Raw genomic sequence first — 15,805 nt, 5'->3', positions numbered from 1 at the left:
CCTCTATCCATTAGTCCAATTTTCTCAGAATCTGCTAACAGAAAACCTTTTCAGCTACATTGATGAAACTTATTGGTTTGTAGTTCAAAGGGGAATCCCTTGTGCCATTCTTGTAAATCAGGACAATTTCTGCTGCCTTCCAGCTGCGTGGGATATCTGCCCCTTTAAATATGGTGATTAACAACTTGTTTATATGTAGGGCCCAGTTATCAATGTCTGAGAGGAAAAGATTACTTGGAACGCCATCAGGCCCTGCAGTTTTACCATCTGCACTGACCTTGATTGTCCACATGGTCTTACTCGTATTGCTCTTTAGTGGGTGGTGGTCTCTTGTCTCTCTTGAATTGGAGGGGGCCCAAGAATCAACTACCTGTACTGGGGGATAATCGTAATGATCAGGAAAATGCTTTGCCAGGTTTCAGGGTGGATAGCGTCTTCTAAGGAATTTGAAGAACTTTGTTCCCTGTCAGCAGCCAGCCACCAAAGCTTGCTAGTATGTCTGAAAAAGCTGCCTCATAAAAGTCTTCCCAGATCTGCATATCCCAGTCATGGTGTGCTTTCATTTGGGCCAGTTTATACTCTTTTGGCTTAGCTCTAACAGGCTAATATCAGTGTGCTCTACAGCTCGGAAATGCTCAACTTTACTATGACTACAATCTTTGTTAAACCAGGTGAAGATATTTTTAGCAGCCATGAAGTTAGACACAAGATGCCGTATAAAACATTGCCTAAGGTATTGAACAATTTCCAATGTGTCAGAAGGATTGTGGATTTTCTATCCTGCATGAGGGTAGGAATGTCTAAATCAGTTATGACATCCATCAAGGCCCTATTCACTTAGTCCTAAGGTGTGGATTGACAGCTACACTGTCCCATATTACCTCAGGCCTTTTATTGGAAGGGATCATACAGATCAGTAGCAAGTGATAATGGGATATTTGCCATATGGTTGAATATACCCTTTAGTGAGCAATGGATTGCGTTGTAGTCACTATCAGTCTTGGTGAGTACCTTCATATCAGCCAAGCTACTCCAGAGAGAATAGAGCTATCAGGATATAATCAATTCTACTGGTATGGCCTAGTCGATTAAAGGTATAGGAAGCTGGTGGGTCCAATTGTATACTGTCTTTACATGCCCTTAGAACGTAGGATAATGTGAAGAACAGTAGCTGGTAGGCAGCGTCTGTCCATCACATCACTGGGGTGGTTGCTGATCAGTACACATTGTAATCAGATTTAGTAAATTGGTGTCTGGGTTGAGTGTGTCATTATTATTGGGATGCTCCTCTTCCCCAGTAGAACACAAAAAGCCCACATCTCCAAGTCAATCCACCGTAGATGTGTCTAAAACCTCCGGTGGGATGCAGGGTATCGAATGATGTGCGACTTGTGGGTTGTTGATAGAGGGTGAGTTAAGTTTAAACTGGATCAGTGTACTGAAAGGAAGCTCCTTGCACAGTTGTAGGCCCACCAGTCCCTCGGTCAGGAAAGTGGACTTCAAATGTTTCCTAATATAGTTAAATACCCCTGCATATTCATTGGGTTTGTGGAACCATCTAGCGTGCAGGATATCAGGGCAGATAATAGAATACCAGTTGCACACTGACCGCATTTGGTGTATGTACTTATTTATTATGGGCTCCTCATCTTCCTGCATTCCCGGGACAGGTTTAGGGACCTTTGTCACGTAGGCATGAGCTAGGTTCCCAGCCTGTAAGTGGGTTTGGCTAGGGACCTAGGATCAGCCACAGCCACTTGGGTTTATCAGGGGCACAAGAGGGGCACAAGAAGAGGTCTTTAGCATTGATCTAGTATTGCATGAATCAGGAGTAGGTCTGTAAATATGCTGTGCCTCAGGATGGTGTGTAACCCTGTCATTCTTCCATCTGTTTCTCTCATCGATTGAGGTCGAGTAGGTGGAATGTAATACTTGTGAAGAATATTTAGTGCTAGATGATTTTATAGAAGAGTTCAGATCCCTTATATCTGACGATAGTGTTGCCAGTTGAGATATATTACCTTGGCCTATAGCCTCCTAACCAAAATACAATATTAGCAATGTCCATGTTAGTATCACTTGGAGCCATTTCAGAGGGAACAGCGCCTCTCTCCTTCTCAGGACCCTTTTCTGTGTTATCGTTGATGGAGATGACCCAAGGATCGAGTATCTATTAGAACATAGAAACGAGGAGAAAGTGGCACAGGATTTTGGCAATTAGTAGCAGTATCAGGAGTAGTGTTATTAAGGGATAGCTAGCAGTCCATTGGTGATCAGAGCAGCATTGATGTTTTTGGTTTTATTTGAAACTGAAGGATTGGATTTCTTCTTCTTAGCAATTATAGGGTCGACTTTTATTCTGTGCTTTATTTGGAATTGGGCCATTGGCTTAATCCCTTCCCAGATTTTTGTCAGCTTTCTCCATTAATGTATTAATGTCCTCTCGTGTTGTTGAAGCTTGCGGTCTACTCAAAGTGGTCATCAGAGTAAGCTTGAATTTTTTGTTCTTCTTTCCAGGTAGTGTGTCTGTGGCTTGTGTTTATCCATTGCAGCTCCCGCTGTATAAACAGAAAGCTAGAGCAGAAAAAAGTAGGAAGGCTTTAGCGCAATCTTGGTGTATTTAGTATGGCAGACGGGCACACTGTAGCATGTAGCCTAGAATATCAGAAATTGCCCTCCTCAAATAAAACTAGACACAGGGCTAAATGAGATTTAGATGTAAAGCTTGAGGCAGGCCCCTCAGATGGAAGTGTGAATCAAATGACACACCTACCACAGGTGTCTCCAGCCCAAGTGCCTGCAGCCTTTTAAGGATAAACAGGCACAACATCTCTACAAAAACAGAAAGTATGCAATAAAAGCTACTCTGCAATTTGGAAATCCACCACTTCAGATGGCACTTGAGGAAAAGCACAAGATCATCAAAAAGGGGCAAATTGCAAGCTTATTACTGTTAGACACACATCACTTGTGGAGCTTGCATCAAATGCAAACCACAGCCCTGTCTATTAAAACGGGAGGCCTCTAAGATCTGGTGGGCTCAAGCCAGCTACTTGTGATGACGCTCAACCTCCTATAAGTAGCCACCATACAAGAATCCCTGAGGGCCGGGTGATCAGACCACCCAGAGGAATTCAATGGCTGTGGTTTTAGAGATAGTTTAGAGGATCTTACCATGTCAGGCTAGTTTTGTCCAAATGTAGAGCCAGGGTGATGGCCTCACCCTCTCTCTTCTGGGCACTGACAGGCGAAGGACAGGCCCTGCTTTGCCCAGCCTTTGCCTGGGCATGGCCTGCATGCATCCTATGCAACAGGATGCAATCTGTGCTTCTTAGCGCTCTCCAGACACAGGTGTTACTGATGGTAGTGCGCCTCCTGGAGACCCCTTTGCACTCTGGAATAGGTAGTCCCTATATACCTCTTCACGAAAAGAGCGTGCACCATGGGATGCAGTCACTGGGCTTTGTAGCACTCTGCAGGCACTGGTGTTACTTATAATAGGGCTCCTCTTGGATGCCCCTCTGCAGGTAGTCCCTGTTTGCCCCTTCACAAAAAAGGCTAGTTGCTGTTGATGTAAAAGTGTTTTATTGATTCTAAAATCTATTTCTCTTGAACCTCCCAGTGGATTTTGATGCTAAAGGTCTTCAAAATTCATAAAAATATAGTCTATGTTTATAAATTCATGTATTTTTCTTTCATGTCATGAGACATTCTTATTCTGTTGTTTGGTAATGTTAAATGTTCAACATTGTTCCTTTTGTAAGCCTTTACTAAGCCTTACTGCTCGCAGCCACAGCTACCCAAGGTTGAGCTTAAGGTTGAGTAAGCATACCTGACTGGACCCAAGATGTTATTTGTGAGTGTACTCTGCGATAAGGTCTCCCAGCCACATCATATAGTAAACCCAAATTCTCCCACTCAATGTTTGTGAAATTTCCACTATTCATTTATTTTACCATGTGGTCTATTCTGTCCATGGGGCATCAAGCCAGTACTAGGCACTGAATTATATGACACAACTATTTCTGTGGTATATGTTGTTCTAAAACAAACATAGATGAGTTAGGGATAGCATTGGATTAACTACAAAATGTGCATTTTTGTATGTCACTTTTTTTCTGCAAAATGTTAAAATAGGGTAATATTTTGATGCCTTGGGAGGATGTGCATTGTTGAAAAATTGTTATAGCACATTTAATTTTCATTTTTGGCAATGCTGAATTAATGGTGAATTAATATGTTTTCTTCTTTGTTTACCATATCTCATTTGTTTGCTAAGTTAAGTCGTTAAGTGGCCATGTTTTGTCTGGCCTGTATGCATGTTTGTGTGAGTGTGTTTGCCATAGGCCAACAGTTTGTCTTTGTTCTCCATCTCATGTGGCTGGTGGCCACTGTGTTTGTCAGTGTCAATAGGCTTCCATGTGTTCTTTTTTGTCCATGCCTCCTTGCTGTTTGTTGTTTGAACATATGGGCGTTTTGTGTATTCAGCTAGTGTGCTGCTGTCATTTTCCCCTACATCCCCTGCCTGCCACAGACACACACCAACATTAAGATTTTAAAGGTTTATCCATTATTTCCTGCACCCCTTGCCTGCTATAGGTGCAAACAGGCATACATTTTTTTAAAGGATTATTAAATTTTTCACAGCACCCCTTGTCTGCCATTCATTTTTCAAGGATTCCAGCATTTATTTGTTAAGGATTATTCCATTATCCCCTGCACACCATGCCTGCCATAGGCAGACACCAGCATTGATTCAGCCCCCTCCTTTATTCAATGAAGGCAAGGGGTCCCTGGGGAGGGAGGAGGTCAAAAGGCCCCTTCCTCTATTCAATAGAGGCTGGGACCCAGGGGCTGGGGCCCCCAGAGCCAAGATCGACCCAGGGAGGGCCCCGTGTGGCCCCCTCCTCTATTAAATGAACTCTGTGTTCCACGGACGGGGGTCCCTGGGGCCGTGATCGGCCAGTGGAGGGGGGGACTCAGCCCCTCTTTCCCATTGAGCTGTATCCAGACCACGGGCAATGGAGCCCTTGTCACAGCAAGCAGCTATATCCCAGAGTGGGACACCCCCGGAACATAGCAGGAGCTGGCATGGGGGGTAGTGGCCCCCTAGGGCCATCAGAGACTCCAAGAAGGGGACCAAACAGCCCCTCTCCAACATGAAGATAGCCCCGGAGGTTGTGGTCCCTGGGGTCTGGGGGTCCAAAACGGACCCCCTTTCAATTGTTTTCTGTTTGCCCTGGGGGGGTTATCCCCCGGGCACAGGGGGACCCCCCTGCTCAAAATTCAGTGTAGCCCAAGGGGGTGGTGGTCCCCAGGGCAGGGGAGGGGGCTGGTGGCCCCCACCAGCATAATCAATATAAGCCCCAGGGAGGTGGCAGTCCCCCAGGCAGCCCGCCGCGCATTTCTAAAATAAATGCCCCCGGGACTTGGCCCACTCAGGTGTTTTACAATAAGGAAGTTTGGGAGACGACGCTTCATTTTTAACATTTTGTTTTTACCATGAATCTGCCACGGATCCAACCATTACATTTTTTTAAATTGCTTTTTAGCCCTGGGAAGTCCCTTTTGTATTTTTTTATATTTTTTTCTGTGACTCGGCTTCAGCCGTGTCCCAAGATGGCTGACAGCACTTCTGTTGTTGAAGTGTCATCAGTCAATCAGATCTCTGCACGAGTTCCGGAGGGACTGCGAATCCTTTGTGTCCCTAAATATACACATTTGGATTTTCTTTAATTTCTCAAAAAACACTAAACTAATTTACACCAATTAACAAAAAGGTGTCGTTCTGGACCAAGAGCTACCTTTCTGCCAAATGTGGTGTAATTCCATCCAGTGGTTTTTGCGCTATCACTATTCAATTTTTACTATGGGATTTAACATTAGAAAAGCTCTAAATTTCACCCCCCCTTTATCTTGGCCCCCACTTGACGGATCACCCCGAAATTTTCCATAATGCAACTCACGTGACTGTCATTTTTTAAAAAATATTTTGGGAAGATTCATGAAGCAGCGCCAAAAACAAGGTCCTAATTATAGCTACCTATACATTTATTTTAGGGATTTTCTGATATCTGTCTATTAATAACTTTACATTCATTTGATGAATCTGTGCAAATCTTTGCAGACCTGCTGCCCCTGTTTCATTTTGGGAAGTCTGAATGTTTTACAATGTTTGGTCAAGAGGGTGCAGAGAAAAACTGGCTTGTCCAATGAATTATACATTGACTTTTGCATTTCAAGTAATGTGAAATTCATCGGTTGGACTTTTATGATATCTGCCAATATTTCATATTAGGGGGCCCAGATGATTCTGTGGGGTAGTGCAGGCAAGCAGAGTAAGTAAATGGTAAGTTATAAGGTAGTTTTTAATGATATCTGTGGCTGGGGCAGTACCAGGGTACTACCCGGCACATAGTAATGACAAGGCATTATCTGATTGATTAGCGTGTTTTTTTCTAAAACAAGAAGGCAGCTATGTTGTTTGTTACAGCACTTTACTTGTGGTTTGTGGTATACCTTAAGAAGAAGTTTATAAATATGTTTTCTGTTCTAGTTTTCATTAGCAAAAGTTTAGTAGAGTGGTGATTGGTAGAGTGAAAATGCCTCTTTTCTCTTTTTAAAAAAAATACAGAGTATTGTAATACTATAGCAAAAGTTTTAGAGAATGTAGCGGTAGCATAACATTTTTTTTTTTAAAAAGAAGCCATACATTTTGACAATTATTTATCTTACTATTAGGTTGGCTCTGAAAGGAATTTGATTTCAAGTGTTTTGTTTGAATTTGGATTAGACCTGGGCAGAGTGGAGGAGTTGCGCATAGCACAACTCCAGGAAGTAGTAAAAAACAGTGCTACTCCCTGTGGGAGGGTCTGTTGCAATGAGCTAGGGTGCGCTGGAGTGTCAGGGCCATCACCCAGGTCCAGTGAACCACCCAGCAACTGGTACACCGCCTGGGCAGATATAATCATCTGCGAGCAGGACCTGCTCCACCTGCTAAGAGTCGAGGTTCCAGGGCTTGGAGAGTATTATATTATTGAGTTTATTTTTCCCTTTTCTTCCTTCCTTTTATCTAAAATTCTTAGTTTGTTACCCAGCACTATGGCAAATCAAGGCGGCGTTCAGGGGAGCGGCAGCATCAGGCCACCCAAGATACCAACTGCCCTCTGCCTTGTGGACAGAGGTGTCGCCAAGTGGTGCAGGCCCAGCCAATCTTTTCAGATGAGGAGGTGGCAGCGCTGGTATTTTATGTGCAGCACCACCTCCCTTCAATGCTGGCAGCAGGCGGCAGGCCTTATAGTGGTTACCCTCTCTGAGAGAGTCAGTTGCAATGGGCTAGGGTACGCCGGAGTGTCAGGGCCATCACCCAGGTCCAGAATACTACCCAGAAGCTGACGCACCGCTGGGCAGACATAATGGGCTACGAGCAGGACCTGCTCAACCTGCTAGGTATCAAGATTCCAGGGCTTGGTGAGGATTATATTATTGTGTTTGTGTTCTACAATGTTAACCTTTTTTCTGAACAGCATGAAGCTTGCACTCAGAGGTAAGTTACGTGTAGTTTATAATAATAATATTATTTATTATGTGATCCAGTCAGAGCTAGGCAGGTGCTCTGCACTATATCATCATACTGATAGGCACTCGCTTTGGCTAATTATTTGAGAAGCATTACAACTCAGACTCCTCTGATCGCCTGTTTCCATAGTAAATTAGTGATAGCAGTGAGTTATCATTCTCTGTAGCATTTATCTGTGTAGCTCGTACAGTCCCAAGCAATTTCACATTGATACAAGTATTCATCTATGCATTGCAAAAAAGGGAGACTGATTTGTTCCATCAATGTGGGGTCGAGAAATGAGAATAGAAACAAAGATCATTCATTGCAATGCATCAGTTACAAATGTAGTTTGGGTTAAGGAAAATTTAGAATAGGGATTTAGGAGTATAGCTAACTCAATGATAGTCGATCATACTAGTATCATAGGCAATCTGATTTAATCACAATGTTATTGCATTTGCCTGTTATAAAATCATTTTGTAGAGATAAAGGGTACAACTAATGTATTTTTTAAAATCTTTTTTATTTCTTGCACCAGCACCAAAGGGCAAGAAGAGGTGCAGTACAGTGAGTCCAGCAGGTGCTGGGGAGGCATCGACCACCAATGCCGATGCTGATGGTTCTGCACATCACAGTAAGTCCTAATATTTAATATTATTATTTCCCTACTTTTTACCTCTCCCCACTATTATACTACTTTTAACTTTGTCTTGTTTACTTTTTTATACTGTCTCCAAGTTTTTTTCCGACTCCCCTATTCAATGTTTGTTTAATTCTTGTTATACGTGCATTATCTTTTTTCTGTCTTTCATTAACCATATTGTATTCTACCCCTTCATGGCACTTCAATGGGTCTGGGTCATCATCATCATAGGCTATAGCTTTGCCTCTCCATTATGTAAAGCTTTTGGTTGGCTGGAATACCTGGCTTTTCTAACATTCCAACAAAAAGCCCAGAGTGATATTTTTGATAGAGTATACTGCAGTGCTAACCAAACTGTAACGCTGTATTGCAGTTTCATTTGTTTGATAAAAAAAATGGGAGGTGTACCTGGCATATAAAAACTGTATATAGTTTTTTCAAGCCACGCCGACCAGTGGAGCCGGCTCAAGTTCCACCACAGTAGGAGCAGATGGAGCACGGGGAGAGACGGGGCCAATGACGGACAACGGTAAGTCATATTGCTTGTTCTTTGACAATTACTATTATTCAATAGCTACAAAAGGCATTGTCATGATTGGATTTGTGACCCCCCAACACCGCATTACAGGGACAGTGGTGGTTGGAGTAGTATGGCCTCTTCTATCTGCAACTCAGGAAAAGCACACATAGGGCCTCATTACAACCCTGGCGGTAAATCCCGATGACCTCCGTGCCGACGGCCATCAACATACAGTGTTCGTGGCGGAAATCTGCAACGGGTATTATGACCCACACAGAGAATTCCGCCACTATACAGACACCCACACAAGTCTGCCAGACCAAAGGTCAGTGATAAACTGGCAGTAGCAAAACCCACATCGTTACGCCAACAGGAATGCACCCACAGTATCACAACCCACTAATCAACGCGGTGGTCTTTCAACCGTTGTAAACCATTGGCGGTACACACTGCTGTGCTCAAAATACACACACACTTACAATACCACACCACATTGGACAATTCAAAATACACACACCTGACACACATACAGACACCACACCCACACACCCAATCCAATATAAAACACACACCCACAATACCCACAACCCCTTACAACAAAGAATTTTGAAGAAGCAGAGAGAGAAAAGCAAAGACCACACCAGCATTTAGAGGAACACAACACCATCACTCATACACTATCCACGCACAACATACCACACACCCCAACACATCACCCCACACATCACATCAAACATCACCTCACTCACACCACATCATGGCACCTCAAAGACACCCCAGGTTTTCTGAGGAGGAGCTCAGGGTCATGGTGGAGGAAATCATCCGGGCAGAGCCACAGCTATTCGAATCACAGGTACAGCATATATCCATATCCAGGAAGATGGAGCTATGGCGGAGAATTGTCGACAGGGTCAACGCAGTGGGACAGCATCCAAGAACAAGGGATGACATCAGGAAGAGGTGGAACGACCTACGGAGGAAGGTACGTTCCGTGGTATCCAGACACCAGGTAGCCGTACAGAGGACTGGCGGTGGACCTACACTTCCTCCCCCACAACTAACAACATGGGAGGAGCAAGTCTTGGCAATAATGCATCCTGAGGGCCTCGCAGGAGTAGCCGGAGGACTGGACTCTGGTAAGTCAAATCTTTACTATTATATCCCTCCACCATACCTGCTTGCCATCACATACTCCCACCTACACCCTCAGTCCCTTGACTCCACCATCTTCCACACACCCCACCATCACACCCCACCACTCTCACAACCAAGTCCTGCATGCAACAACAATGCATGGACATCTATCACAGACATGCATGGCCACCCATCACCAAAGCATGTCCAATAGTGAGACTCACCCAGGGCACACAATCACTGCTCCCACAAGGGCCAAGGCGATAGCACAAGCACAGTAATAGAGGGAAACACACCCAGTGGTGCACAAGATGGCACACACAGATAAAATAACAATGCATTTACATCCCAACAGGACCCCTACCCAACATCACCGGACAGGAGGTGCCAGCCATATCCAGTCTGACCACAGAAGAGGCCCACAATGACAATAGCATCTCTGCACGCCTGGATCAAAATGACCAGCCTGGCCCATCAGGGACCTCTGGACAGTTGGTTCCCCTGCCACAGTCCCAAGCCACCCCAGAACCTCACCCCTCAGGAAACACCATCACAGCACCCACCCAGTGGGTCCATGCCACTGTCCCCAGGACATGTCAATCAGCAGTGTGTCCACCACTACAGGGACCCCAGGCAAACCCACTAACCCAGGACGTTCAGGTACCTGGGGGCAGTGGCAGTGGGCACACGGTTCAGGGGATGGAGGCACAGGACAACAGGGAAGCTGGAGGACTGCTGTGCGACAGGGGGGAGGACAGGCCCAGGGAACTGACCCTCCACGAGGCACTATCAAACATCATGGGAGCTTACCACCATTCCCAGGAGACCATGGGCATGGTACTGGCCAAGTTTCAGGAGACCCAGTGGCTGCAGGAGGGACAATACATGGGGATCAGGGAGGACCTCACCAACATCTACACCATCCTGGTCACCATTGCAGGGGTGCTGGCTGACATAGGCAAGACCATGAGGGAGGCAGTGGCACAACAAGGGGCCCCTCACACTAGCCAAATCGAGGAACAGCCCTCCACCTCTGCCAGTGCGAGTGGAGAGGAGGTGCCACACAGGAACAACAGCCAACCAACCGCCCACCCCCTGCAGAAGGAGAACCACCCCACAAACGGTCCCTGCGATCCAGGCAGAAGACAGAGAACATTGCCAAGACCCCCGCCAGGAAATAAGACTCTCCGGATTGTCACTCTTCTCTCCCACTATGTCACCCTGTCCACCTTGAACTGCCATTACTCCCCTTCCTATGCCCCATTGGACAATGCACCTGTGATACCAAGAGACTGGACTCTACTATGGACCTTCCTCCACCATCACCCCAGCCCCTTCCACATACCCCTATGCACATTAGCCCCTAAATAAACATCCTTGAATCACAAACCAATCTGGAGTCAGTTTATTCTTTCACAAATGTTATATTACAACATCACCAACAAATATCAATGTAAATGTTAATTTGCTCATACCAATGTATGACAGTTGTTGGGCAGCAGTACATATAGCAGAAGGCTGAATGAGGTAACCAGATCTGTAAAATGTCCCACAGTATTCAGAAATGTGAGGAGCAGTGACAGTCTCTTACCTGTGTGTCACTGGAAGTACTGCATGATGATGTGCGTTCAGTTGTCAATGTCTTCTTCCTCTGCCTCTTCTTCCTCACTGTCCACAGGCTCCACCGCTGCCACAAGACCATCATCAGGCCCATCCCCCTGCAGAAAAGGCACCTGGCGTCGCAATGCCAGGTTGTGCAACATGCAGCATGGAGCATGCCACAATTATCTGGCACACCTTCTTCGGTGAGTAGTATAGGGAGCCACCTGTTAGAGGAAGGCACCAGAATCTGGCCTTCAGGAGGACGAACGTCCTCTCAATAATACGCCTAGTTCGCCCATGTGCCTCATTGTAGCAGTCCTCTGCCCTTGTCCTGGCATTCCTCACTGGGGTCAGTAGCCATGAGAGGTTTGGGTAACGAAAGTCACCTGCAAATGTCGAGGGATACCTGTTAGACACACACTAACCCTTAGGGACTACACCATACCCAGACATCTACTCATAATGTGTGGGGACCTTGGGCTCACCTATTAGCCTCACCCAGTGCCTCTGGAGTTGGCCCATCACATAAGGGATACTGCTATTCTTCAAAATGTAGGCGTCATGCACAGAGCCAGGATACTTTCACATGAGAGATGTACTGGTCCGCCAAACACACCATCTGCACATTCATTGAATGGTAGCTTTTTCAATTTCTGTACACTTGTTCATTTCTGCGGGGGGACAAGTGCCACATGTGTACCATAAATGGCACCAATGATGTTGGGGATATGCCCCAGGCATAAAAGTCAGCCTTCACTGTGGGCAAATCCTCCACCTGTGGAAACACGATGTAGCTGCGCATGTGTTTCAGCAGGACAGACAACACTCTGTTCAACATGTTAGAAAACATTGGCTGAGACATCCCAGATGCCATGGCCACTGTAGTTTGAAAGGAGCCACTTGCCAGGAAATGGAGCACTGACAGGACCTGCACTAGAGGGGGTATTCCTGTGGGATGGTGGATAGCTGCCATCAGGTCTGGCTCCTATTGGGCACACAGGTCTTGGATTGTGGCACGATCAAGTCTGTAGGTGAGAATGATGTGTCTGTCTTCCATTGTTGACAGGTCCACCAGGGGTCTGTACACCGGAGGATGACGCCATCTCATCATCTTCCCCAGCGGATGTGTCCTATGGAGGAGAATGGTGAGCAGAGGGTCATGTACCACATTGGTTGCACAAGTGTGTTTGCAGTAATGTGAGTAAATCCGTGTGTGGCGTGGTTTGTCCATATATCTGCCAAATTGTGCTGTGACACAGTTAGGTGCCATGCCATGTGCCCCCCTGAAATTGCAGCTGCTTGAACTGTGAGGAGGGACAAGGCGAAATGAGGTAACTGCAGCAATGGGCAATGCCTGTTTTGAGAGGTGTGGCTGGAAGATACATGTGGGGGGGGCTGAGGCCAGCCTGTGAGGAAGGTGAGTGTGTGTGCGTCAGGGCATGGGTGGGAACTGGTGGGCAATGAGAATGACTGTCCGGACGGGTGAGTAATTTCCTATCCTCCTGTACCTTTCCTCTAGGTCAGTGCCCACCACAAGAAGGGTATTTGGCGTGCCATCGTCAAGGAAGTGTGGACCCTGGGGGTCTATCATCGATGGAGCAGCCACTGCCGCAAGAGACAGGGAGGACCTGCGCCGCTGGAGCAAGCAGATGGCAGAGGCCCAGCTGGGGCTGGCCTTCCAACGTGGAAGGGGTGCACGTCGCACCATGACCCCCCTGATGTTCCGGATCCTGGCGGTGGCATATCCGGAATTGGATGGGCGCTTGAGACCATCACAGCAGCCACAAGGGGGTGAGTACAGTGTCATTGAGCTTTACGAAGTGTCTGGGTGGGGGATGTGGACTGTGGGTTCCCCTAGGGCAGGGTGAACTTGGTAGGGTAGGTCCGTTGTTGGGCAGGCTCTGAGGCACTCCAAACCCCAATATTTGTAGTGGGTATCTACAACTAGGCAGGCTCCTGTGGGTTCCAGGTGTGCAGCAAATGGTGTTAGGCATAGTACCCCATGGACTGGTGAATTTCTTACTAACTGCTAGTGCATGGCCTATTGCATAGGGCTGATCCCTGCGTGTTGTGCCCGCCAACTGTAGTGGAGTTGCTGGCATTGACCATGTGTATTTTCTGTCTCCCCCCTCTTGTTTTGTCACCCTGTCCTTGTGTGCATTAGCATCATCTGGCAGAGGAGCAGAGGCACCGGCGACGGAGGGAGCTGCATCCCACTTGGCCCTGAAGGGTGAATCTACAGGGGGTGAAGGCACCAGTGGGACGGAGGGCGAGGGGAGCTCCACGATGGGGACAGGAGGGGAAACCAGCAACAGCGACTCCTCCTCTGATGGAAGCTCCCTGGCAGTGGCAGACACCTCTGTGCCCACCCCAACAACAGGTGCAGCCGCCACCCCCCCTACCAGCACTGCACTCCCAGCAGCACCTCAGCGTGTTTCCCGTGCCCGCTCACCCAGGAGGGTGGGCATCTCCTTCGCCCCAGGCCCCTCAGGCCCTGCCCCAGTCAGCCATGCTGCCCTCAGTGAGGAGGCTATTGACATCCTGAGATCCCTCACTGTTGGGCAGTCAGCCATTCTGAATGCAATCCAGGGTGACGAGAGGCATTTGCAGCAAACAAATGCATACCTGGAGGGCATTCATTCTGGTGTGGTGGCCCAACAGAGAGCATTTCAGGCTCTGGCCTCAGCACTGACGGCAGCCATTGCCCCTACGTCCAGCATCCCCCCTCCAACTTCCACTACCCAGACCCAATCCCCTCTACCTCAGCCTATCCCAAGCACACCATCAGACCAGCATGCACACACATCAACACACAAGAGTGGCTCAGGCAAACATAAGTACCACACATCCCACAGGCACTCACACAAGCACCATACCCATGCACACATACCAACATCCACTTCCTCCACTGTGTCCCTTCCTCCACGTCCTCCACCTCCCCCCCAGTCTTGTCTCACACCTGAATGCACAACATCATCAGCCACTGCCTCCATCACCAGCATGGCCATCACAACACACCGCTTACGTGCAATCACCATCCCACTACCACTCACACGTCCCCTGTGTCCTCTCCCAGTGTGTCTGTAAGCCCTCCTCCCAAAGTACACAAACACAGGCACTCTCCCACTCAACAGCCATCTACCTCACAACAGCCTCCAACCCATGCACCTTGACCCAAACTCAGCAGAAGTACACCTCCCACAACCACTACCTCTTCCTCCACTCCCACACCCCCTCCATCTTCCCGTCCCAGTGTGTCAAAAAAACTTTTCCTAGCAAACATTAACCTCTTCCCTACACCTCCCCCATCCTTCCCCTAAGGCCAGGATGTCTAGATCCCAGCCCAGCACCTCAGCCACCAAATCTGCATCCGCTGTGGTCCCTGCTACTCCAGTACGGTCTAAGGGGGCACCCGTCAGAGCTGCCAGTGTGCCACCGACAGAAAAGAAGGACCACCCTATTCCACCACCTGCCAAGGTCAAAAAGGGGCCAGCTTCCAGCAGGGGACAGTCACACCACCCACCCAGCAAGGCCTCAGGCAAACACTGAGAGGACAGTGCCAAGGCCCTGCAGCGACTGTCAAGATAGGGAAGGGCCAAAAGGGCACATCACCTCTGGGAACGATATTTCTTGGTGAGGGGCTGATGACCACCATATCATCAGGTATGGCAGCCAAATGCATCACAGTCACCACCGCCGCTCCGACCGCCACCTGCACCGCCGCTGCCACAACTTCAGTGTGCAGCATCCTCCCCAAGGATCAGCCATCCGAAACTGCCGGAGACGGTATGGTGTCTCCATCCACCACAACAGTCACTTGCACCACGGCCTGCACTGGCAGCATCTCAGCAGCAGACACCACCACCTGCACCACCATCAGCCGATGCCACTCTGTCGGATGTCAGCCCCATCCCCAGTGTGCAGCTGTCAGAATCTGCAGGTAACGTCCTGGACCCTGGACACGCCACTTGAGACACCACCTCCAGCACTGACACGAACCAGCAATTGGCAGCCTAAGTAGCCGCAGGATGGAGTGTGGCTCTGACTCCATGGAGTATCATGCTACCTGTTCCAGGTACATCGCGTGGCTGAGACACCCGATTGAGACAAAGTCAACTGCCACACCCCAGGTGCAGCATCACTGGGCACAAAGCCCCCTCCAGAACCAGTGGAGAAAGGCATCCACTCATCCTATCCTTGGCAGGAAGAAGCACTCTGGCCACAAAGCCCCCCCAGAACCAGTGGAGAAAGGCATCCACTCACCCAGTCCTTGGCAGGATGAAGCACTCTGGGCACAAAGCCCCTTCCAGAATCAGTGGAGAAAGGCATCCACTCACCCTTTCCT

Source organism: Pleurodeles waltl, chromosome 5, assembly GCF_031143425.1.
Source record: "Pleurodeles waltl isolate 20211129_DDA chromosome 5, aPleWal1.hap1.20221129, whole genome shotgun sequence".
NCBI lineage: Eukaryota > Metazoa > Chordata > Amphibia > Caudata > Salamandridae > Pleurodeles > Pleurodeles waltl.
Note: the sequence above shows the minus strand (reverse complement) of the source record.